Raw genomic sequence first — 25123 nt, 5'->3', positions numbered from 1 at the left:
TTGGCTCAGCGGTAGAGCGTCGACCTAGCGTGCGGAGGACCTGGGTTCGATTCCCGGCCAGGGCACACAGGAGAAGTGCCCATTTGCTTCTCCACCCCTCCGCCGCGCCTTCCTCTCTGTCTCTCTCTTCCCCTCCCGCAGCCAAGGCTCCATTGGAGCAAAGATGGCCCGGGCGCTGGGGATGGCTCTGTGGCCTCTGCCTCAGGCACTAGAGTGGCTCTGGTCGCAACATGGCGATGCCCAGGATGGGCAGAGCATCGCCCCCTGGTGGGCAGAGCGTCGCCCCTGGTGGGCGTGCCGGGTGGATCCCGGTCGGGCGCATGTGGGAGTCAGGACTGTCTCTCCCTGTTTCCAGCTTCAGAAAAATGCAAAAAAAAAAAAAAAAAAAAATTCTTGAAGGGCTTCATAAGAATTTAACATGTTAGCAGAGAGGATTCTAACACGAATTCTCATATCAATGGCTATTTTTATTGTTCCTAATTTTCATTATTATCTTTTTAAAGCTAATGATCATGATATTGTAAAATTTTCTTTTGTCCTCTTCTTAAATTTTCACTTATCTTTTTAGGATACTTCCAAATGACATCACAAGTCAGGGAATGTCAGATGTGTGCATTTTTGGCCAAGACTCTTTAAGGTACAAGTGACTTATTCTGGAATATAAAACGTTAGACATTTTGTGAAGAGAAGCAACTGGAAGACGTGTATAATGAAGGTCTCTTACACTGAATTGATCCCATCCTACCTAACAAAGAAAGCCCAGTATGTCTCCTGGGCGTAATCCAAGTTGATCCGACCCAGCTGAAAGTTTTATATGTGTCCTTCAATGACACTGCATTTCCTGGTTTTGACTTCAAGCCCTCTCAACCTACTAGTTTCCTTTTGTTAAATTATTATAAGTCCAGTCCTACGGTTTCACACACGAACTGTCCCATCTCCTTTGGAAGACATTCAATCCCTCCTCTACTTGGAGCACTGAACTTGCATTATTTATTGTCTGTCGCCTGTGCTATATACTCACTGACATACAGTATAGCTCCGAGAGGTGAGAGAATGTGTTGCTTGTTTATTTTCATTGCCTCTGGCCAGGTTGATATGTAGAAACTACATATCAACAGAGTAAGTACCATCTTCAAAGTATCCCTTGGAGTATATGTCTGTATTCTGATATTATGTTGATGATTTTCAATTGTTCAAAATTAAAGAGTTTAATCTTCCCCATCCCTGGGCATCAGAAGGACTCATTTCCCCTCACCCTCATTGCTTGATATAACATAAACTTCACTAAGCAAATAAAAGGTGGAGAAATGGGAATACTGACACTCTTTCCCTGTTCTTTATTTTAAGATGGTTCTATTCAGGTAACAGGTAGGGTCTGGCTTCTAAGGCCCGTTGAACAGAAAACCCCACATCAAACTCTTTGGCTGATATGTTTTCTTCTTGCAGGCTGGTTCTGCTATTGAATTTAGCAGGTTAATTATGCTTTACCTATCTATACATAGGCAAAACATGATCACACTGATGGGGGAGTGGGGTCCACATACCTGAAACATGACATAGGTTGCAGCTAAACAAAATTGTTGGTATTGTTCCTATATTATCCCAATGCAACCCAACTTATGTTTCACAATTTGGTTAACTTATTGCATATACCTTTGACAGTTCCATCTTATTTTAGTCAGTGACAATGGCTTTTCCCTGATGAACCATTGGATTGTTGCATGGGAATGTTGATGGTATAAAACTGAGACAACCAAGGGCCCACGTGGACCAGCATCTCCTACTTTTATGGGTACAGAGCTGCTTCCTAACTGTTTTCTTGAGCATTTGAATTCTGTTTGCTTATCTCTTCAAATTCAATTCAGTAGTTCAAGGTGTATATGTTTCCTCCGGTTTCAATAACTTAGTACCTGCTGATCCTTATCCTGTCTCAGTCCTCAGAATTGTTATCCTCAGAATCACAAAGACCAGGCATCCTGAGTCTGGGAAGAAATGTTCACTATCTGTGTTTGAGTCCAGGTTTGTAGCAGAAGGACTTTAGAGAATCACTAAAGTCATGTCCACGACTGAGTCAAAGTTGGAGTTCTGCCACCATCCCACATAGAATCAAAGGGCAAGGTATGACAGACCTGAGCAAGGCTGTACATGTGAGGGAGTGTCCTTGGGCGGAACTAAAGTTTAAACCTGTGGTGGCTGACAAAGAAGTAAATATGCTGAATTAGGGAGAGTCACGGCCGGGCTAAACAACAATTCTTGGATATCACTGTGGCAAGGTAACCTTTGTATCTTGAAGTTGCATGCTCTAGGAGAGGCCTCGGCTGGTCTCAAAGGCATGCTGTTTTGAAACCAATGCTACCTGACCTGTGGTGGCGCAGTGGATAAAGCACTGACCTGGAACACTGAGGTTGCCGGTTTGAAACCCTGAGCTTGCCTGGCCAAGGCACATATGGGAGTTGATGTTTCCTGCTCCTGCCTCTTCTCTCTCTCCTTGTTTCTTCTCTCTCTAAAATGAATAAATAAAGTCTTAAAAAATAATTGAAACCAATGCCTATCAGTCCCAAGCCTTCAATTTCCATAGTGAGTCAATAGCTGGATAAACCTAGCAGATTAAAGGCAGGTGGCCAACACCTCTCAAACCAGTCTCATTGATGCTTGACCTCTAATGCTTTATCTAACTCTGAAGAAAAAAATCTGAAGTTATAGAAATACACAAGGACAATCTAAATGAGAACAAATAAAAGCTATTTTAAGTTTGTTATAGCAAATGAGTCAACTACCATCACTTGTATTTGGACGAGACTCATGGATTTATAAGTGGCAAAGATTTATAAGTTAAAGAAAGAAAAAGAAGGCTTTAGGTATGCTTTTATTTATGATGCAGGGAACCTGAGTTCAGGCTAACTACAGGCAGGACATCCTATGTGGCCAGTTTGCAGGTACATACAGTTTTTTTGGTTGGTCCCGAGTTGGAGCCATGTGCAAAAATGAGAGAAGCTGGCAGTCATTTGCCAAATCCTGACTAGTTGCGGCCAATTAGTATAGAGATAGTGTTTTGGATTCCTGGACTGGTTGCTGCAGAGGTTGTGGGTCAGTTTTATTGTCATATATGGTCTGGCCATTGTCCCTTGGTATATTCAGTGTCTCATGGTAGATATATTCCAAATTCGTTTCAGACAATTTTGGTGTCTTCTTTTCGTAACATAAATTAATTTCAAACAAGTTCAATGCTAAGGAAAATATCTGCCTCCAAAGGATTTATAATCTTGTGGGAGAGTAAATAAGCATTGCACAGTAAGTTCTACAAGCAAACTGCTTTAGGAATTCAAGTGTGAGCCCTCATGCCTACTTCTGTAGAGTGAATAAATTTTAAAAAGAGCTTCGTGAGGTAGGCAGACTTTGAGCTGAGCCTGTAAGGATGTGGAAAGAGCTCTTTTCTGTGGCGTGGAAGAGAGGGGCTCAGGAGATGGCTTCAGGGCTGAGAACAGTGGAGTAGAAAAAGAGGAACCCCAAGACAAATTAACTTGACTTCACAAGTGTGTATTGATCGGAGCAACCCGTGGTTGTGAGTCATTATTGATTCTGAACTCCTCCGCGGCAAGTTTTCTTTTCAGGATTTCATTTCCTCTTCGTGTGTTTTTCAACTCTGATCCCAGCCATCACCTGTCACTTTTTCTATGAAGGTAGACTAAATACTCAGGCTTCAATACACCTGATATCACTAAGGTATATTCTTACCCAACTGTTCTTAGAACCCAAAGAAGAGTTGGGTTCATTCAAAGCATTCCGCTAACGCAGAGGTCGGTCAGCATTAATCTTTCCGTGTATGGCTTTGAAGGTCATACACTGTATGTTGTGACTACTGAACTGTAACACAAGAGCTATATAACAACATGGGTGTGAACAGATTTGGCCCCATGTGTGCTGAATTTGGCCCAAGGCCTGAGCTGCAGTTTGTGGATGCCTGAATTGGTGGGTGGACATTTTCAAAGAGAGATTGGCTTTGTTGAAGCAGACGCGGGGGTTGAGAGGAAACCATGGCATTGGAGGCATTCCAGAATGAATCCAAAGGAACATACCAATTGGTCTCAAGGAAACTTATCTCTATATAATTGATCCTTGAACAACACAGGTTTGAAATGCACAGGTTCACTTCTAGTGGATTTTTTTTTTCAATAAATATTATAAATGTATTTTCTCTTCCTTATGATTTTCTTAATTATGTTTTCTTTTCTCTAGCTTACTTTATTTAAAGAATACAGTATATAATACACATAACACAAAATAAGTGTTAATAAACTATGTTATTGGTAAGGTTTCTGGTCAATAGTAAAGTAAACTATTAGTAGTTAAGTTTTGGGGGACTTAAAAGTTATACATGAATTTTTGACTGCATGGAGTTTGGTGCCTTGAATGGTCAATTTGTTCAAGGGTCAACTGTATTTTTTTTTACTAACAAAATATACAGTTCTTTATTAAGAGGAACAATGAGTTAAGATATTCTTCTATTAAACGTTCACTTAATTACATTTAACAAATGATTGTGGGGCTCCGACTGCTATTGTGGGTTCCAAGAAGAGTAAGACATAGCCTTTCCCTTAAGGGGCTTCCAGATCAATGGTGGAATAAGACTAGCTTCAGGATAGAAGTACAAACACAATTTATGGACATTTATGGTGAATAGAAGTTAGGCAAATACACCACATGATTCTTTTTCTTGAGCAATTAAAAAAATACTATTGATTGATTTGAAAGAGAGAAGAGAGAGAGACAGAGAGAGAGGGGGGGGAGGGAAAAATATCGATGTGTTGTTCTACTCATTTATACATTCATTGGTTGATTCTTCTACATACCCTGACTGGGGATCAAACCAGCAACCTTGGCATATTGGGATGACACTTTAACCAGCAGAGCTACCCAGCCAGGTCTCCTTCATGAGCGATGGAATTAGAAGTTCAGATAGAATTCATTTGCGAAATCATGGGAGTGTTGACCTCCTAGATAAGTAAGTCATGGAAGTGGTGCACAGTCTGCTGTTCATTCTTTCAGGTCTCTTTAAATCTATCATGTCCCCAAACTGCCTCTTAATTTTTTCCTGTATCTGATTTACCTCCTCTTTACCAAGGTAACTAATATTGTCTCGGTACATTTTTATCCAACTCTTCCCAGAAGGAACCTGAAGGAAAGATCTTCATCATCTCATCAGTTGTTCAAAGGAGAAACATAATACGTTTCTTTTCTTCTACCCATCCATTTATTTTCTCTGCACAAACGTGTTTTTAATCTCTCTACTTTTCTTTACCTGCACTTCCAGCCTGTTGCTCCCAAACACAGTTATTTCATGCTTGGGCTCCTGAAACAGTCTTCCAGTGATGTTTACTACTTCCCCTCTTGCTCAGAGTTCTGATCTGTCCCTCACATAGCCGTCTGAGTTACTTTTTTATTTCATACAATGGACTATTTTAATGCTTAGCTCTGAACCCGTGAAAGCTCCCAGTTACGCTCAGGCATCCAGCACACTTTTCGTTTCTGAACTTTGCAGCAGTCTCCCCTGCCCGAGGGCCTTCAAACTCATTCTTCCCTCTCTTTGGACCACTTTTATTCTCCACTCTTTGCACGGTTAATTATTTTGTATCTTTCAGACCTCAAGTTAATTTTTAACTCTTCAGGGACCCCTTCCCTGATTACCTCATCACTAAACCCCTTTTGTTCATGGGTTTTATAACACACGATATGCATTCCGTAGATGTTAGGCAGATATAGGTTGTTTGATTCACCTAGAGATTCGGAACTGAATACAGTGAGGGCACCTAGTAAAAATGTATTCAAACAGTCATTCCATAATTACTTCTTGAGACCATCCCAGACAGTCACAGATGCATTTTAGGGTTGTGATATAGTTAGGAATAATAGATGAAAATCCAAATATAGTCCCTTCCATAAAGGTGATTGATAGATGAGGCTATGAAAATGAATGGAATCGTCAAAGGGGATGAGAAAAAGGTTGAGAAAGGATATAGGGTTCTTTAGGTGACTTTGAGCAAATTACATAACCACTAAATTTCTCTGTTTCTTTGTCTCTAATGTAGGTATAACATTGTATTCCCTGTAGGCTTGAACTGAAGGTCCTTTCATAGAACCTGACACATAGAGTAGGTCCTTAAAGAACATCACTTCTTTTCTCTTCTCATTGTAAACTACTACACTCCCTGAAATATAAATGCAACTAAATGTAAGATTGTATGCCATTTAAGGAAAATGAAAGCTCCCTCAGCAAGTATTGATTCAACTAGCACTAATTTATCATCTGCTACAAATACGAGGTTTTATGCCAACTTCTCAGACTACTGAAAAGGAAAATAGGAGTTTATGGTTTGGAGAAGCTTACAGACTTTAAGGAGAAGTAAAAACATACTTAAATTATCATATCAGACGCCCAAGGACAAGGGTACAATAGGAACACATGGGAGAATGTTTTGCTCTATTTAAGAACATAGATATTCCAATGAGATCCAGGGTGGTCTTGTCAGGAACTTAATTAAATCTATTCTTAGGCATTTGCTAGTTTGTGACAAGGGGCAATTTCTGTAATTCTTCTGAACTTCACTTACCTGTAGAGTGAAGATAATAAGAATTGTATCTTTCAAGGTTGTTGTGAGGCATCAAATAGGTTAAGGCAAATGACTTGATAAATTCCCAAGGGCTTTAGGTGACGATTTACCAATGTAAATCAAAGGAAGTTCTTCAGGATAAGGCAACCGCATTTGGTATGGAACTTACCCAAGACTGTCAGCCCAACGGAGTTGTTGTAGAATTATACTTCCCACACCCATATTCCCTTGGTCTCCTATGATATGAAAATGCTCGAGTATAAATCAAAGCATAGCTTGATATCTTGGAATCCTCGATTAATTGGGATTTTTAGACATGCTATTCTTTAGAGAATGAAAAAAAGTGATAGTAAAACAAACAGATAATAGAAAATCAGCAAGGAAGAGAACTCCAAGCTATGCCTGAGGAATCGTTCACACTAAGATCGATCTTTCATATCTTGTTTCTATTTAGTTTCCCTGTTGTACACAGAGAGCCTATTTAGAGTGATGACCCTCAGGCAACCTAAACGCATCACCAAAGAACAAGTCTTCTATGCACACTACAGGGACCCTAAAGCGGAGGCAGGGGAATGGGGAGCTATACTTAGCACCGACTTTTGAACAAGACAGTGTGGGAAAAGTGTGCTACTAATCATATTTGACCTAAAATCTTTGACTTATCAGCACTCCGGATTGTCGGTAATAACTTTTAACAGAGATCGATTTTTAGACAGCTTAGAAAAGGAAGAATAAATCTCTGTTACTTGTTCCCAAATTAGACGCCTTATTTAATGCCAGCAGGTGCTTAAAAAATACAGTTTAGGTGCACCCTCTTTGGAGCGTGCCTGTGCCCTGCTCTCCCCAGCACAGATTTTTAGTTGTTTTATTATTTTTTTTAATCTGAAAGCCCGCAGGGGACTTGCAACCAGGGGCACAGCGAGCAGGGAAACCCCTCAAGCTGTCTCTGAGGCCTTTTTTCTCTGGCTTTTTAGTGAGTCCATAGCGGCCCAGCCTGGGCTCATTTCTTTCCATCACATTTCTAGGATCAGAGCAGCCCTGCCGTGGCTCTGACCTGTCGTTCATTCTTTCCCAAGCCCTTCCTCGCTTCGCTGTCCCCAGCTTTAATAAATGTACTCTCCAGATGAACAGGAAACACATTTTAATACCAATGAAAACACTATCATTTAAATAAGTTGTGGTTTAAGTATAACATCCAGATTAAATAATTATTCGGCTGACCATCCTTGACAAATTAAAGAAAAGCCATCTTGAAAGAACAGATGACCTGAGTCCAACAATCTGACTAATGTCATTGGAAGTTCTCTCTTAATTTCTGTATTTTCACATTCCGGTCACGTGTTCGTGTCCATTGATCACGTCCTGTTCTGTTTCAGACTTCTGCCTCCTTTTGTAGCAATGCTCTCTTTGTCATGATCAGGTCTAGTCTGAGAGTTTTGTGAAAGAGATATGAATTTGACAAGTTCGTAATTGAATTAATGTTAAGTGAATTTATAGCTCGTGGAAACGGGGCCGCAAAACCCAGCCAGTTATTCCAGCAGGTGGCCCCCTAGTACTGCCTACTGATTTATGACTTTGTGTTTAAAGGATTGCCAATGTAAGCAATAAAAATTCAAATGGAAGATTTCAAACGCGCTTAAATTCCCCCTGCCTCTCAGATTCTAATGAGCTGTAGCCCCAATGCTGTTTTGCCACATGGTTTCACTGTTGATACAGTTTCTTCATTTAAGAATCAAATGACACAGAGACGTCAGATGATGGTTCAACTAAATCACAACTGAATAACTTCCTTTGTGATTGTTTGGGGGAAACTTATTGACATTTCAGGTTGCCTATATCGCGATAATAAATGGCCCGGGATTATTTTCCTCCTAGTTTCTTATTCAAGGACCAAAAAATTCTTTCGGTATTTTGCATTGTTATGAATCATTTGTGGAAAGGAGAAACAAGAGGGGCAGCGTGACACACTTGTCTTCCGTGTTACCTTGGATGGGTCATTGCCTGTCTTTGCTTCAGATCTCTTTAATAAAGAAATTTGCAGATAACTGAATGTACTTGGTCGTTTCCTCTTAGTTTCATGAGAGACAACGTGGTAGGGTGAAAGCATTAGAGAAACAAAGATAAGAAGGTCCAGCAATTTATTATTTTAGGTCCAGCAATTAATAATAGCTGTTTAACCTGGGAACTCTACAGAACTGGGTTATCCAACTGCAAGGTAGAGTTTGCAAATATCAGTCCAAAGGACTGTTTGGAAAGACCAGCCACAATTTCTGTAAGATATTCTGGGATATGTTGGATGTTCAATAAATTGTTGTCATTATTCTCATAAGCAATCATATTTAATCCTCCCCATAATCCCATTTTCCTGCAATTTATTATTTCAACTAGCTCTGAAATGTGCAGAGCCAGACATTATTAATTCCATTTACTGATGAGAAAAGAGAGAGAGAGAGAGAGAGAGAGAGAGAGAGAGAGAATTTAAGAGACTCACTTCTAATTACATAGGTCATTGGTCTATGAGCAAACAGAAGTCAGAAAATCTGGAGCTAAATACTGGGTAAACTCCTTTGTTTTCAATCAAAGAGCTTTTTTCCTTTATCATGTCAACAGTTGCCAGTAAACATAGGGATATTGAAGAAAATAAATAGCTTTGAAGACAAAGAAATGGACACACGAAAAATTGCTCAGACTGACAAGTTTCTAGAACTCCCACTTTTGATTTACTGTTGTTTTGAGGGCAACAGCCATTGTTGAAACAACTTAGGTAGGAGCTACACAGAGAATTGGAGCCACAGCATTATAACCGCCTCCAGAAAAGATTTTTGTGCTGCAGATTTTATGTAAATTAGCAGTTCCCGCTAAAAGAAATATAACAGCATATAAATCAGCATCTGATTTTATGTATGTTTTTTTTTTTAAAGATATTCAAGGAAGAGAGTTTCCTCGATCACCTTTTTGGTAACTGAAGTATTTTTACTTTTATTCTTTTCCTTTTTAATTTTTTAAGTTTTTTAATTTTTTAAAAAATAATCCTAAATTGTTGAACATAAACAAAAAGTCAGCCAGATATTTCTTCAGCAAAAATGTGTTTATTTGGGAACGATAAGGAATTGTAATCCAGTCTATGCACAGATGGTGAGTCTCCAGCAAGCCCACTCAAACAGAGAAGGTTATAGAGGCAGAAAGGAATCAGGCAGAGCTATGACCGAGTCTCCTCCCTCTGTGCTCTGCAGTTGATGGAGGTTGTGAGAGCTCCCTCTCCTGGCCTCCCTATTTCACACTAAATGACATTTCTGTGTGTTCATTTCTTACAAAGTTTGCCGTGGGAAAATCAAAGCAAATAGACTTCAGGGATTTAGTGGGCATCTCTTTTTATTTTTAAAAACATTTTATTATGGAAAATTTTATAAACATACAAAAAAATTGGGAGACTAGTACAATGAACCCACATGTACCCCTCATACAGCTTCAACACTTATCAACAGGTTATCTAGTTTCTTTTCTGATGATGATGTGGATGAAAACTGGGTTCTATGGTTCTATGGAAAGTAACCTGGCCCTGGCCGGCTGGCTCAGTGGTAGAGCACTGGCCCAGTGTGTGGATGTCCCAGGTTTGATTCCTGGTCAGGGCACAGAGGAGAAGCAGCCATCTGCTTCTCAACCCCTCCCCCTTTCCCTTCTCTCTCTTAATCTCTCTCTTCCCCTCTTGCAGCTTGGCTCAGTTGGAGCAAGTTGGCCCAGGGCTCCATGGCCTTGCCTCAGGTGCTAAAGAAGCTCTGTTGCTCAGCAACAGAGCAACAGCCCCAGATGGGCAGAGCATCACCCTATAGGGGGCTTGCCAGGTGGATCTTGGTGGTGGTGCATGTGGGAGTCTGTTTCTCTGCCTCCCTACTTCTCACTTAAGAAAAAATAAATAGAGTAACCTCACAGGGTGATTTGATTATACATTTTTAAATGGGCAGGTCATGGTGGGTAGTTATGCCCCAGGCATGTAACTTCTTTAGTAAAAGGTTTATTTTTGCCTGACGCAAACCCTGTTCATGTTTTTGTGCATCTAAGTTAAGACACCTTTGAAATACGGCATAATCATCCCCAGGAGAGCACATAATCTTAACTTCCGTAATTCGATCTCTGCTTGTTTTCTTGATTTTTCCTTATGTTCCCTCAATTTCAAATTTAGAAAACAAGATATACAACTATTGTTCTCCAGGGCATTTGAGATCTGGATTCCCAGCAACTGTCATCCCTTTTGGCTCAAACACTTATAAAAATTATTTACAGGTTTGTACGGTCTTACGTTGACAATGGTTTAATTGAGGTTTATGCACATTTCTGATGTGATAAAGGATTTGTGCAATTCAGCGTGTGATCAATGATCATAAGAACAGCAAATTGTCTCATGTTGTCAGACTACCCATACTAAAATAAATCCTTTGAATCACCTGGCAGGAGCTACAAAGCAGTCTGCTAATGCCTGCTATTTGTGCTGGGCTTGAAGGTAGCCAGGAGAGGTCAAGCTATAAACCTAGGCTGGCGGCTCCTAGCGCCAGGCCGGGGGTCACTTAGCCAGTGGTACAAAGCGCAGGGAGGCCAATGGCCGCTTGTTTGAGAGATTTTAGTAGATTCCACAGCATGAGCCAAGACAGGCTGTTTGAATGACAAAGCCACTGCAAAGGGCTTAGCTGAGCCTGCAGGTCCGGTGGGGCAGGGTCTCAGGGAATCACTGGTGTTGGGTGGACATTGTTAGCCAGGTTGATGGAGACTGGCTATGGTGCCCTTCTGCTGGCTCTGTTGGGGAAGTGCTCAGCGAAGGAACAGTGGCTTCTGCCAGCACTTCCGCTGGGAGAAAGCTGCCCCTCCATTCCTCCTCCAAAACCCATTCAATTCAGTTTCTCCATGGAGGTTCCTGGTGCCTTTCTAGCTGCCACCCCAATGCTGGAGTTCAGAGGAAGTCTGTGCACATGCACAAGTCCTTTAGAAGGAATGCCTGGGACTCAGGCAGCCCTCTGTCTCAGTCCATGACAACCTCACCAGCTTCCACACCTCAAGTTGTGAGGACTTCTCTTTCCAGCCCTGGAGCCTTAGGCTGGGAGCCTGGTGTGGGGCTGTGACCCCTCGCTCTGCAGGGAGGCACTCTGAAGTTGAGATAGCCCTCTGATTTTAACCACCAGAGGTATATGTGGAGACTAGCTGGTTCTGTGTCTCAACACCTCCTACCAGCCTCAATGTGTCTTCTTCATTATCTCCTTAGTTGTAGAAATCCTGTTCAGCTAAATTTCAGGCAGTTCTGAAAGATGGTTGTACTATAGTTTAATTGTAATTTCGATGTAATCATGGGAGGATGTGGATAACACGTTTGTCTACTCTGCCATCTTGGGGGAAAAAAAAGCCTTTCTTCACCTTGAAATCATCTCTTTTCTTGGCCTCTGTAGCATCATTCTCTTGTGTCTCCTTCTCAAACTGCTTTGCTGGCCCTCACTTTAGTGTTGAACCACAAATATCCAAGTGCCACTGGGCTCAGTTCTATTTCTTTCGTTTTTCTACTTCTCCGGTTTCTCATTAAGTATCATCTGTTCGCTGACCTCTACGAAACCTGTATCTTTAGATTTGACCCCTTCAATGAGCTTAATTGGTACTGGGTACATTAAAATGGAATGATCTATTTAAGACACTACACTTGAATACCCAAATGGTACCTTAAGAGCTTTAATATATCTCTCCCCTAGGTTTTCTCAGTATTAGTAAATTCTACTACAATTTACCCTGTACTTTAATTCCTATAATGAAAGGCCACTCTTGACTCTTCTTTATAGCCTTATGTTTAATTTTTTATTCACTCTTTGGTTTGCCCCGAGATTATATTCTAAGTCTGTTCCCTCTTCTCATTTCCATCAACACTATCCTAGTCTAAACCACAATTATTTTCACCAGGGCTATGCTTAATGAGTTTCTCTGTGTCAACTCTTGGCCTCTCATAGTCCCTTTTCTGCAAAGAAGCTAGAATGATCTATTTAATATGCAAAATGGATTCAATCTAATCATAGCAGTTCCTTACTCAAAATGCTTCAAAAGTTTCCATTACACCTGTGATAGAATTAAGTTTCTTCTGGGTGACCTATAAAGTCCTTAAGTGATCTGACTCTGGACAACCATTGAAATCTCTTCACGTTTTACCACTTGTTAAACTGGTCTTTCCATTCCTTGACTTGATGAAACTCATTCTCCTCCTTGGAGTCTTGATACCTGATGTTTTCTCTGCCTTGAAATACTATTTTATTTTATTTTATTTGTCTTAAAATTTTAGCTTCTGATTTTTCTGTATCTGGATCCTCCTTTTCTGAGCACAAATACCATTTCCTCAGTGGTCATTTCCCACCTCACCTTAATTAGTCCCCTACCCTACTCTGTCTAATCAACACATTTGAATCTTATTTCTACATGAAATTATCTTGCTTATTTATCTACTTGTTAATTTTCTGCCACGATTTACCAGAACATAAGCTCTTGACAAGAAGAGTCCTTATTTGTCTGATTCAGTAAGATATCACCTTTATCTAGAATAGAAGCTGGTGCCTAGCACATTTTTGATATTTATTAAATGAGTGAGTAAATGAATAAACAAAAATTATAACTAAATAAATCCCTTAAATCTTGCCACAAGATCTGCTATGAGACCAGATTTTTCACAACCTACTGTATAATATTTCTTATATTATTTTTATGTCTTTAATGCTTATCTTGTTGATTTTGATTGTGGGAACTTGAGCAATTCTAGAATATTACTCCAACAAGTCTTTCCAGCTTTAGATAGTTAATATTTTTTTTCTTTTTTACTTTTTAGGTGAGAGGAGGTGAGATAGTGAGGCAGACTCCCACATGCACCCTGACCGGATCCACCCAGCAACCCAATTTGGGATTGATGCTCGAGTCCCAGCAATTTTTAGTGCCTGAGGCTGAAGCACTTGGACCAACCCAGCTATCCTCAGTGTCCAGGACTACGTTCGAACCAATTGAGCCACTGGCTGTGAGAGGGAAAGAAGGAGAGAGGGGAGAGAGAGAGGAAGAAAAGCAGAGCGTTGCCTCTCCTGTGTGCCCTTAAAGAGAGTCAAACCCGGGACATCCATACGCCGGGCCAATGCTCTATCCCTGAGCCACCAGCCAGGACCTAGATATTTAATTTGATATTAAGATTTAATATCTGATTTAAAAATAATTTTTCTTATTCAATCAATCATTAATGGTATTAATTAGAGGCAGAAAATGACAGTGCAATAGTAGAAACTTTAGATGATAGATGGCTTTAGTCATTACTTAAGTAATCCTCTTAAGAGGACTATTATTATTCAGTTAGTATTTATTACTTTATTTCAAAGAGTATCATATGGTACTTTTCTATGTTGAAATGAATATATCAGACTGACCAGGTTGTGGTGCAGTGGATAGAGCATCGGACTGGGACGTGGAGGACCCAAGTTCGAAACCCTGAGGTTGCCAGCTTGAGCGCGGGCTCATCTGTTTTGAGCAAGGCTCGCAGCTTGAGCCCAAGGTTGCTGGCTTGAGCAAGGGGTTACTCGATTGGCTGTAGCTCCCAGGTCAAGGCATACATGAGAAAGCAATCAATGAACAACTAAGGAGACACAATGAATAATTGATGCTTCTCATCTCTCTCTCTTCCTGTATGTTCCTGTCTGTCCCTCTCTCTGTCTCTGTCACAAAAAAAAGAAAGAAAGAAGAAAGAAAAAGAAATGAATATATCATATTGACAGTGTTTTGCTGATCAGTAACATTTAAAAACTTATCAGGGAAAGGACATTCATTATGTTACTTCGGATTCATTTTCTCCCAGGAAACTCCTATTGATTTTCAATAATCCTTATTTTTTTATCCTATATGATCATTTCCTGTTACATTAATAACCAGTTCTCAAATTTATTAGAGATGTAGTGTAAGATTCCAGAACCTGCTAATTTGCAAACGGAAATATGCATCTGTCTTTGGTCATAACATAACTCACATGTCTATCATTTTTCCAAGAATAATGATAGTGACCATGAAATCATGCCTTTACATTCATTCATCATTCCGAAAAGCAATTGGTCAAGACTGGAATGCATGGGCTCATTTAAAGAAGACGGTTGATTTTATTTTTATGAGTTCTCCACTTACTTTGAGCTTGACTCCCCTTTCTGATGTTTATTCTTTCCATTCCTGTTAAAAAGGGAGGCTGTAACATGTCATAAATCTTCAAAGTAAAAACATTGGCATGGATGCTGTACAGGTGTGATTTTGAACTTTTTTTTTTTTTTTATTGTATTTTTCTGAAGCTGGAAACGGGGAGAGATAGTCAGACAGACTCCCGCATGCGCCCGACCGGGATCCACCCGGCACGCCCACCAGGGGGCGACTCTCTGCTCACCAGGGGGCGATGCTCTGCCCCTCCCGGCGTTGCTCTGTTGTGACCAGAGCCACTCCAGCGCCTGGGGCAGAGGCCAAGGAGCCATCCCCAGCGCCTGGGCCATCTTTGCTCCAATGGAGCCTCACTGCAGGAGGGGAAGAGAGAGACAGAGAGGAAGGAGAGGGGGAGGGGTGGAGAAGCAGAGGGACGCTTCTCCTGTGTGCCCTGGCCGGGAATCGAACCTGGGACTTCTGCACGCCAGGCCAACACTCTACCACTGAGCCAACCAGCCAGAGCTTGAACTTGGTTTTAAATTAGATTTCAGGCTTCATTGGCGGCCGAGATTTGAGGAAACGGGGCACATTAAAGACAAGTATATTTCATACATAAATAGTCCGCAGCTTTAAACATCACACGATAATTACGAAGGGTGTTGAGAGCAGTGGAAGAGGATAAGCTGTTTGTTTTGATAAGTAGTTGTGAAATCAGGCAAGAGGCACTAAGAGCAGAGAAAGAATAATGTTAAGGGATTAACATTAATTCATTGATCAGGGAATACATAGACAAAGTTGGCAAGGATAATTAAGAATGAATTATCTAAATAAAAGTTTTCCAAATTAAAATTTTCCTTTGAACTTTGGAAAATGTTCTCAGAAAGAAGAGTTTTAAACTATTCATAGTTAATCTGTGTTGACAAAGAAATAAAATACATATGAACAAGTTGGTTAGCAGTAAATGTAACCTTCACCTCCAAACAAACAAATAAGAGCCAGTGACTGTAGATGATGCCAGGTTATAATTGACTAACACACAATGAACAATTAAAAACTTTCTTTTTAAAATATAGTTTTCTTCCCTGGCTGGTTGGCTCAGTGACCTGGTGTGTGATGTCCCAGGTTTGATTCCTGGTTAGGGCACAAAGGAGAAGGGACCATCTGCTTCTCTCCCCCTCCTTCTCTCTCTTCCCCTCCCACAACCAGTAGCTCGATTGTTTTGAGCATCAGCCCAGGCACTGAGGATAGCTTGGTTGGTCTGAGGACCATCAGCCTCAGGTACTAAAAATAGCTTGCTTGATTCTGGCAGCAGCCCAAGAGGGGGGGTTTCCAGGTGGATCTTGGTTGGGGTGCATGCAGGAGTCTGTCTCACTATCTCCCCTGCTCTCACTTAAAATAAAATAGAAATAAAAATAAATGGTTTTATGCTTTGTATTCTTTTGAGTATTCTTTTTGCTACAAATAGCCAATGTACTGACTATTATAGAAATGTCTTCTTTTTTGTGTAGTTATGAACAAGATTCATTCATTAGGAATAGAGTGTACACTAAAATTTACCTATGTGTAAAAATAAAGCCTGGAAGGGTAGAATCAAACATTGTAAAGGATTTTTCTAATAAAAATTTCTAAGAAATGTTTAAATAAATTATTATGAATTATATTTTAAGATGTATTTTCCTTTTCAGTTCGTGCACAAGAAATTTATGCAAAGTCCAAAAATTTTTAAAAATTTTTTTCATTGATTTGAGAGAGAAAGGAGAAGGGTGAGAGAGGGTGAGAAAGAGAAGGGAAGGGAGAGAGAAAGAGAGAAAAGCATCAATTCATAGTTCCATTTAGTTGTGGATTCATTGGCTGCTTCTTGCTTGTGCCCAGACCGGGTATCAAACCTGCAACCTTCATGTGCTGGGATGATACTCTATCCACTGAGCCACTAGCCAAGATTAAAAATTCTTATATATTTGTTTATATAACTTTTTATGCCTATCTGTAAGTGAATTTGGAGAAGCTGAAGATAAAACTGCCAAATAGATCATGGATTTTAAAAAATAAGCTGAGGCCTCTAGTTTAAGATTCAGACAAGTTACCAGTCCCTGGGTTGTCTTATAGAACAGCTGTTCAGAATCAGTTCTCACACAACGTAAAATACCAGGATTTAAAACATTCTATGTCTAGAGTCAAGAGTGGGCCAATGTGTGATGTCCCAGGTTTGATTCCTGGTCAGGGCACACAGGGCACCCATGAGGTGTGGTAGGCAGAATTCTAAAAATGATCAAAAACATCAAATAAACTGGTAGAAGAACACTCTTTAAAAATCCTTCTTGTAAAGACGGAGCGGCTATTCTGTTAAGAATAAATTGCATTGATTATGTATAATGATGAGCTTCCTGAGATCACTACCCTTTTACTTTCATCAAGATTGAAAAATGTCTTCTCCTATGCTTATTAGTAAGCCTTCTTGCCGAGAAGGCTCAAACTCCAGATTCTGACCCCTGAGTTGCCACTTAATGGAAAGGTTGGCAGGCTAAATTTCTTAAACAGGGAAGAAGGAAAAGTTAACTCCGTGAATTTAATATTGAGAATTACACCTGGAACTTAAACTAATTTGATAAAGTCCTTGGAAGGAATATCCTGTTACCATTTGAAGAACAAATAAAAACGAAAGTGATCCTGAATTGTCCTATTCTATTCACAACGGAGATCCAGGCGATGAATACAAGCTAGAATGAAAGCGTACCCTGTGACCGTCTGCATTCTAATGTTTTTCTAAGCTGCCCAATAGAGTTTGTCACCTTGTGACAGATTTTCATTATAGCATGAACAATAAATGCTATCAATAGGGAAAGATAAAAATCAGAAGGCCCACGAAGGTTGGCTAGTTCTGCATGTTAATTTCTTCCATTTGATTGCATTTTATTTTCAAATGCTTGTACATAAAATTTTACTGTGTTGTTCAGCTTGCAGGAGGCCTTATTATAGCATCTTCTGCATTTAAACCACAAGCCTGTACAGCCTCTAAAGAGCCACAGCTCTGAGCAATCACTAAAAAGAAAGTCCCTTACTTCCGGTAAGGAATTTTTTCAGGTTTTCTTTTCCATAGTTTATTTGAATCATTTGGCCATCAGTTAGATCTTGTGTCAATGGAAAGACGTTTTGAGATTTAGGTAAAGCAGCAGAGAATCTAGTTCAGAGTGCCTACAAAGTACCAGACATTATCCAAGGCGCTTGAGGTGAGGAAGGCAGAATTCTAAAAATGATTGACAAGATTCTTTGAATTGTTCCTGGCACGTGATGAGTGGAATGAATGGATGGGTGGATGAATAGTTTAGTATCTGTGCTTTAATCTGGTGCTTTGATGTCCATCACACGGCTTTATATCTAGAGTATCTCTTATTCCAGGCCATTGTGCTGATCTTTTTGGATCAAGATATTCCCCCTACTTCTGCCAGAAACTTCTTTTCTTTGTTGCCTTTTGTTTGTTAGCCTATTATCCTCTGCTCCCAAGCCCAGCTCGGCAATTCCTGTATCATCACCCAATACAGACACAGACTCTTGTGTCCACTTTTCTGGGTAGACTATCTGGTAATGTTTCAATACATTTGGTCCAATAAAGAGAAGAACATATATACAACCAACCTGGGGAGTGGGAAGAATGTCTGTCTAATGTACCTGAGGGAAAGGTATAGAAAGTTGCAGCTCAGGATGGGAGGATGAGAAGGGTGAACTATGAAAAATTGGAAATTTGAGGAGAGCTAAGTAGATGCAAGACCACAGACAGCAAAATAGAGCTGTTAACAAGAAATAGATCTGAAGTGGAAGAAAGTGTGGTCGACCTTGACGTTAACGCGGAATTGCACAGAATGTAGGAAGGTAAGCAAGTCGAGGTGTACCCAGTACACGCATGTCCAAACAACGTCCTTCATCTAAGCCTGCAGACTCAGTCCTCTAATTCCTAACTGAAATGCCAACTACGTACAAACCACTTCACGCAACTTGACATTTCTATTTCTAGGTGATATTCAAAGTCTCCCCTTAGAGTTGATTTCGCTTCAATTCAACGTTGTCTTCCTTAAAGGCAGTAAGAACAGCACAACCACACTTCTTCTGAGAAAAGTTCACGACCATGAAACTTTTTATCTTAAAGCATTCTCCTGACACTTTGAAAAGTTATAAGTTAAATAAGGAAAAGCTACATATGGGGGATTTATTCATTCCGATAAAATAAAAATTTGTCTAGGACAATTTTCTAATTCTTTATGATCCATTGAACAGTCTGTGCTGAAACATTACCATAATACTACCCTTGAAATAAGACCCCACTCCCCATGCTAGGCTTGCTTCCCTGATGCTAGAACGCCTTTTCATCGTTTTCTCTTCCTGCATCCTTAGGGTCAAAATTTACCTTCTGCTGAAAGCATCACCTGCTTAATTCCTCCAGTCAGTATCTTTAATTATTTTCCCTTTTCTTAGTGTTTATATCATTGCTTGGGGCTGTATTAATATGTCTTACAGACTTTTTAACTATAAAATACGAAATCGGTACTGTACCTGAAAATATTTCATAAGTTTATTCTGCGCTATCTCTGGAATTGCATGCTACAGTGAGAAAAAGAGCTGGTTTTATATTCAAACTTTTATAGAATTTACTTACCCTCTCTGGGCCTTTTGATTTTCATTGGCTTGAAGGCTAGGCAATACCTGGGCTTCTAAGAGTCAAGATGGCTTCTTCAATTCCCAGCTCAACTCCTCACTAGTTGTGTTATTTTGACTAAATAATCTTATCTTTCTGAACCTCAATATTTCATCTGAAAATTAGGGATTAAATAATGCCATCACCCCTGGAATTGTTGTGGGGCTTAAATGAGATATATATTTTAAAGATTGTTATTATTATCTAATAAGTGGGGAGTTCTAATCACTGCCTGAATAGGTTGTTATCAAGAATGAGTATGGTAGAATATCTAAAAGACAAGGTTTGGACAATATCAGCATTTGAAGGCTCCTTTTTAAACCGATCCTTTCCTCCTCATCCTCAATACATACAAAAACATACTCAGTGTATTTAAATTACCACACGACAAAATTCACCCAGAAGGCATCTTACCTGCTTGGTGGGATTCTTCTATAGCACAGTATAATGACATTGCATCGTCCTTCTTTACTTTGTCCTCGGAAGGGAAACAGAAATCTGTTGTTGTCAGTGCACATTTGCCAGAATCTACAGCAGGAAGTTCTGTATCTATATCCACTGCCCACCCCCTTTCCTTTTCGCTCACATAAAAGAATATTACTCAGGGCATAGGAATGTATTCAGTAGTTGCATTCACACAAAATGTCTGATTGCCACCCTACATTATCTGAACTGGTGCAGGCGACTCGGTCAGAAGGAGTGCTGGAGGCGGGTGCTATCAGCCTCCCCCGCTGGGAATCTGTTCCCTGGGGAGCAGGGGACTCCTCCTGTGGTCCCACCTCCAAGTCCGTAAAGGACCTGTGGCCAGACATCTCCTTGCCTTAGGAGATAAGAATTCCACCTTTGGAGATGACCATACCAACCTCTTCTGATCATTCTGAGGGGATTGTATGTACCATTTTCCCTGAGGCTAATTAAAAAGGAAGTCAGAGCCTGTGTTTTGGTTCCCATTTTTGCATGTGTAACAGAGAGAATGAATACATTTACCCAACTTAAATACATACTGCTATCATTCCAGTACAGGATCTAAACATTTATCATGACTGCTGGCATCAGCTTCAAAGTCAAACTTAAATAAATATTCGTGTCACCAACCCCTGCCCCAAATTTTAAAGCTAATTATAACTGCTGCACCCTATTTTTTTTAATTATGTTTGGCAATGCAAAAGTCAGTTGTACTTTTCACAAAAGATGTAAAAATGAGGTTTCTTTAACCTGCTAATTGGCTTTAAAACCACCCCTGGGGAGACCATTGTGAATGAAGTTTCTGTTCAGGAGCATGTCTGATCACCAGGTCACCAGGGGGGTTTCTGGTATTGTCCCAAGTATCTGCAGTCAAACAACTCGTGATCCCACAAGCTAAGTATCCAATGCCTCTTACCAGACATGCATATATAATTAAATAGCATGTGTGAAATAATAGGCCATAAAGCCTTAATTATTTATATACTACTTACTTTCTCTAACTGCCACCAGGGTTTGGGCTAATAGGCTCAGCTCAGTTGAAAATGGTAACTGAAGAAGGATGTTATTAATTAAACAGGCACCATAGCACAATTATTAGTAATTGGTTAACTCTGGGTTGTAGTGTCAGACAAATCACTGATTGGGATTCCCATTCATAACTGTATCACCCTCTGGAAATTGCTCAACTTTCTAAGCTTTAAATTATGTCTATGAACTGAGAATAATAATACCACTGTATGATGTTGTTGTAAAGTTTAAATGAAATTACACAGTAAATGCTCAGTAAACGTTCATTTTTGTTAATTATAATAGACTTTGGAACTGTGCAGATTCTGTCCCACTAAAATTCCATGAAGGAACTACACACTTTAAAGGGTGGTTTAGAAAAGTAAAACGGGCCTGGGTTCCCTGCTTCCCAGGAATGCGGATGATTTGAATTTGTCAGCAGAAAAGGAGACTGTATATTGGATGAAAGAGGTGAAGCTCTGAATCTGATTTAGAAGTATCAAAATGAGTGTGCATTCTGGAAATAGTTTATACTTCTGGGGGAACATATTTCTGAACTCTGTACACTAAACAGGTCTAGAACCAATTACCAGCTCAGCAGCAGTGAGCCACTTCTGCGCACAGACTGTGGTCTGTACACGCTGTTTCCCACTGAAAGGGGCCGCGGGGCCTTGGAGGTCTGGCACGCACATTGTGCAAGACGAGACTGGGTTACTCTGTAATGGCCAGAGTGCCAGGACACGCTCGAAGACTGCTGTGACAAAGGGCTTACAGAGTGCCAGGGAAGCTTCCCTGACCAACCAAGGGACCAGCTGTGCACCCATCAGTCAACCTACAGGCTAAACCACATCCAATAGTGTATTAAATCCCAGGAGGTCCTAGTGACATTAAGAGGGAAGTAAAATTTGTTAATCATGATCTTGTTTCTTTTAAAACTGCCAAATAAAATGCAGGTATTCACTACCCTTCCTGACTCTTTAGCTGTCCTCTTCCGCTGGGAAGCTGAATAGTAGATGAAGAGGTTTTCCTCTCTAGAGAAGAGCTCTGGCTGATAAAGGAAGGAGAAGGGCTAGCATTCGGATGGCACCGTTTTCCTGCCCCAGTGAATGAAAGGATCTAGGCATCTATCAGCAATGGCTGCTGGTATCACCAGGAGAGAAACAGCCAGATGGGGATACCTTCTGAGGAGTGGACACAGCACTCTCTATGAAGTAGCCTTGCCAAAGGAAAAAAAAAATCACAGATAAATGAAACTCAAATTTGACCAAGCTCTAGATCCAATTTACAGGAAATTTGTAGACTCCTGTTAAACAACCCCGCAGGACCACTGGGGTCTATTAAGTAAGACCCAAACTGTGGGAAGCTATACAAGGCAAAGAATCTAGTTTCTTTACAAGTAAATGACAATGTTTAAGAGATAGAGAGAGGAAAAGGGAGTATCTCTAAACTGTAGAGAGACTGAATAGTTATACCAACTAATCAAAAAGAATAGACCTATTTTGGGGGATTCAAATTGTAAAAAAAAAAAATGACATTTATGGAACAATTGGCAATTTGAACACTGAGTATCCATTGGACAATATTAAGAGATGTGCAAATATTTTTATATGTATATGATGATGCTATTGAGGTTTTTTTTTTAAAGGTATAATTTGTTTTTCACTTTATTTTATTTTCTAGCAGGAGAGAGAACCAGACAGACAGAAAGGGAGAGAGATAAGAAGCAGGAACTCATAGTTACTGTACTTTAGTTGTTCACTGATTGCTTCTCATACTTGCCTTGACCAGGGAGGGGGCTTCAGTCAAGCTAATGACCCCTTGCTCAAGCCAGAGACTGTGGGATTATGCCAATGATCCCATGCTCAAGCCAGATGAGCCTTGCTCAAGCCAGCAACCTTGGGGTTTCGAACCTATGTTCTCAGTGTCCCTGGCCAATGCCCTATCCACTGTGCCACCACCTGTCAGGCCAGAGTAATTATTCTTTGAAATATATAGTGACATACTTTTGGATAAAGCAACAAAATATATAGTCTCCTTGTAGAAAAAAAGCACTTGTGCTTTTTTTTTGGGGGGGGGCTTAAATTTATCTTAAAAATAATATGAGAATAGTACTAAGTTGTGTTTTTTTTTTTTTAATGTGGAACTGGCCTTCATATATGTAACTCTAATTAAAACAACAACTTGACATTTCTGCTTAAGCCTTACCTTAACTGGGCTGTGAGCTCCCCGAAGGTAAGGACCATAGCTCATTAGCTCTATGTCCTTACTGCCTAGAATACTGTTGGTTCATAGTAGCTGTTGATGACATATTTATCTGAACTGGAATTGAACTTAACTATATAGTTATCATGTTATCACGGACAATAAAGATTCTGCCATGTGAGGGAAGCACACTCTGATCTTTCTCATTCATTTGGTTCCGGGACAGGAAGATTGATAAAAGTGTTGAGCATTATTATCTATTTCACTCCAACTACTGTTCTCCTATAAATACGATGTCTGTGGAATCCCCTCGTTTTACAATAGTCACAACACAGCAAGCTTGGACCCACCAGGAGACCAGTTGCTTTGTTCAAGTTGAATTGAATATAGCTTGTTTTAGATAAAGAAACACTAATTTAATTTTCTTATAAATGTTTCTTCCTGATTTGGGCAAACATTGAGGAAAGGGAGATACAGTGGTCCCTAGTCTATCGCGGAGGTTAGGTTCCGGAACTCCCCACGATAGGCGAACGTCCGCGAAGTAGCGACCTTATATTTATTTTATTATTTATATGTATATTTTAAGGCTTTATTTTGATTTAATATTATTTTAATATATTTTAATTACTTTTTATTTTGTTTTCAATTTCTTAGGCTAGAGAATGCTTATTTTACTGAAAAAATAATTAAAATAATAAATATATAAAAATACTTACATGCTGCAAAATCCTGTGATAGAGCAAAAAAACCTGTGATACAAAATTAGATATATACAATTTAAAAATCCACAATACAGTGAGACTGCGAAACGTGAACCACAATATGGCGAGGGACGACTGTATCTGAAATGATCTCCTTGCCTAAAATTCTCTGAGTAGTTTCTCCATTTACTTGACTTGACTACAGAATTGGAGCATCACAGAAGTAGGAACACCCTCATTTGTTAGATGCTTGGGAAATACATTGTGACATTTTTCAGTCTACTTGGCACAAATATAGACAATTGATTGTTAATTTTTTTTTTAAAAGTCATTTTTTTTAAAAATGTGTGGGAGTTCTCAGTTAGAACATAAAACCAGGCATATAAGGTTTACTACAAAGCATTTATTATAATTCTGTAGCTGGATTATACTGAATTTCAGGTGGTGTATTTTTCAAGGTAAGACTAGAAAAGAGAGTGAATATTCACTGAATGCTTCCCATATGCCAGGTCCTGTGTGTGTTATTTAACCTTCAGGACACCCAGGAGTGGGAGATGGCATTTTATTCATTTTATAGTGGAAGGAATGGTGGGCTGGGGACAGGGTATCAGTGAGGTTAGTAGGCATTAAAGGTAGCTCTAAAGTCATGAAGTGGAAGACACACAGGCTGGTCTGATTGTAGTACTTACTTGTATAGGCTCCTTCTGGTCACAGTAAATGACATCCCTTGGAATAGGGAGATGGATGACTGTTTTTGTAGTGGCAATCCCCAGGAGTCCATGAACAATCTCTTATGTCTGTGCATGACATGAAACTGGGAGGACTTGGTTCATTCTCCAAAGAGAGGTTGATGATGATTCTATATTGAGGTAATTCATTGCCATAGTGGACCATGGCATCATCTTTTCTGAAGTATTCCTTAAAATCGTAAACGCAAAGAAGATGTGTGGAAGTCCCTTTATGAAGAGAAGATTAGGGAAATGTATATAGAGCCCTTTATGAATACAAGCATGTAGGTACATGGATCCCTGAAGGTTAACTGTGTCACAAATGAGTTGAACACAGGATCTTACAGAGACCTATATTTCAAAGCTGTGTTTCTACAAATCTCTGAACTATTCAACAGAGCCAACCTTATCATTTGAACACAATTCTCTTGCTAACTATCTCACCATTTATTAACTAATTTTTACATGGCCTTGTTTGCAAAGAATTTTGGAATGTGTTTATTAATTCTTTCATGCTTTCTCTATGCCAGATAAAAATGCTTGGGGTGTTAACTT

The sequence above is a fragment of the Saccopteryx leptura genome, chromosome 2, assembly GCF_036850995.1.
Source record: "Saccopteryx leptura isolate mSacLep1 chromosome 2, mSacLep1_pri_phased_curated, whole genome shotgun sequence".
In the NCBI taxonomy this organism is placed as follows: domain Eukaryota; kingdom Metazoa; phylum Chordata; class Mammalia; order Chiroptera; family Emballonuridae; genus Saccopteryx; species Saccopteryx leptura.
Note: the sequence above shows the minus strand (reverse complement) of the source record.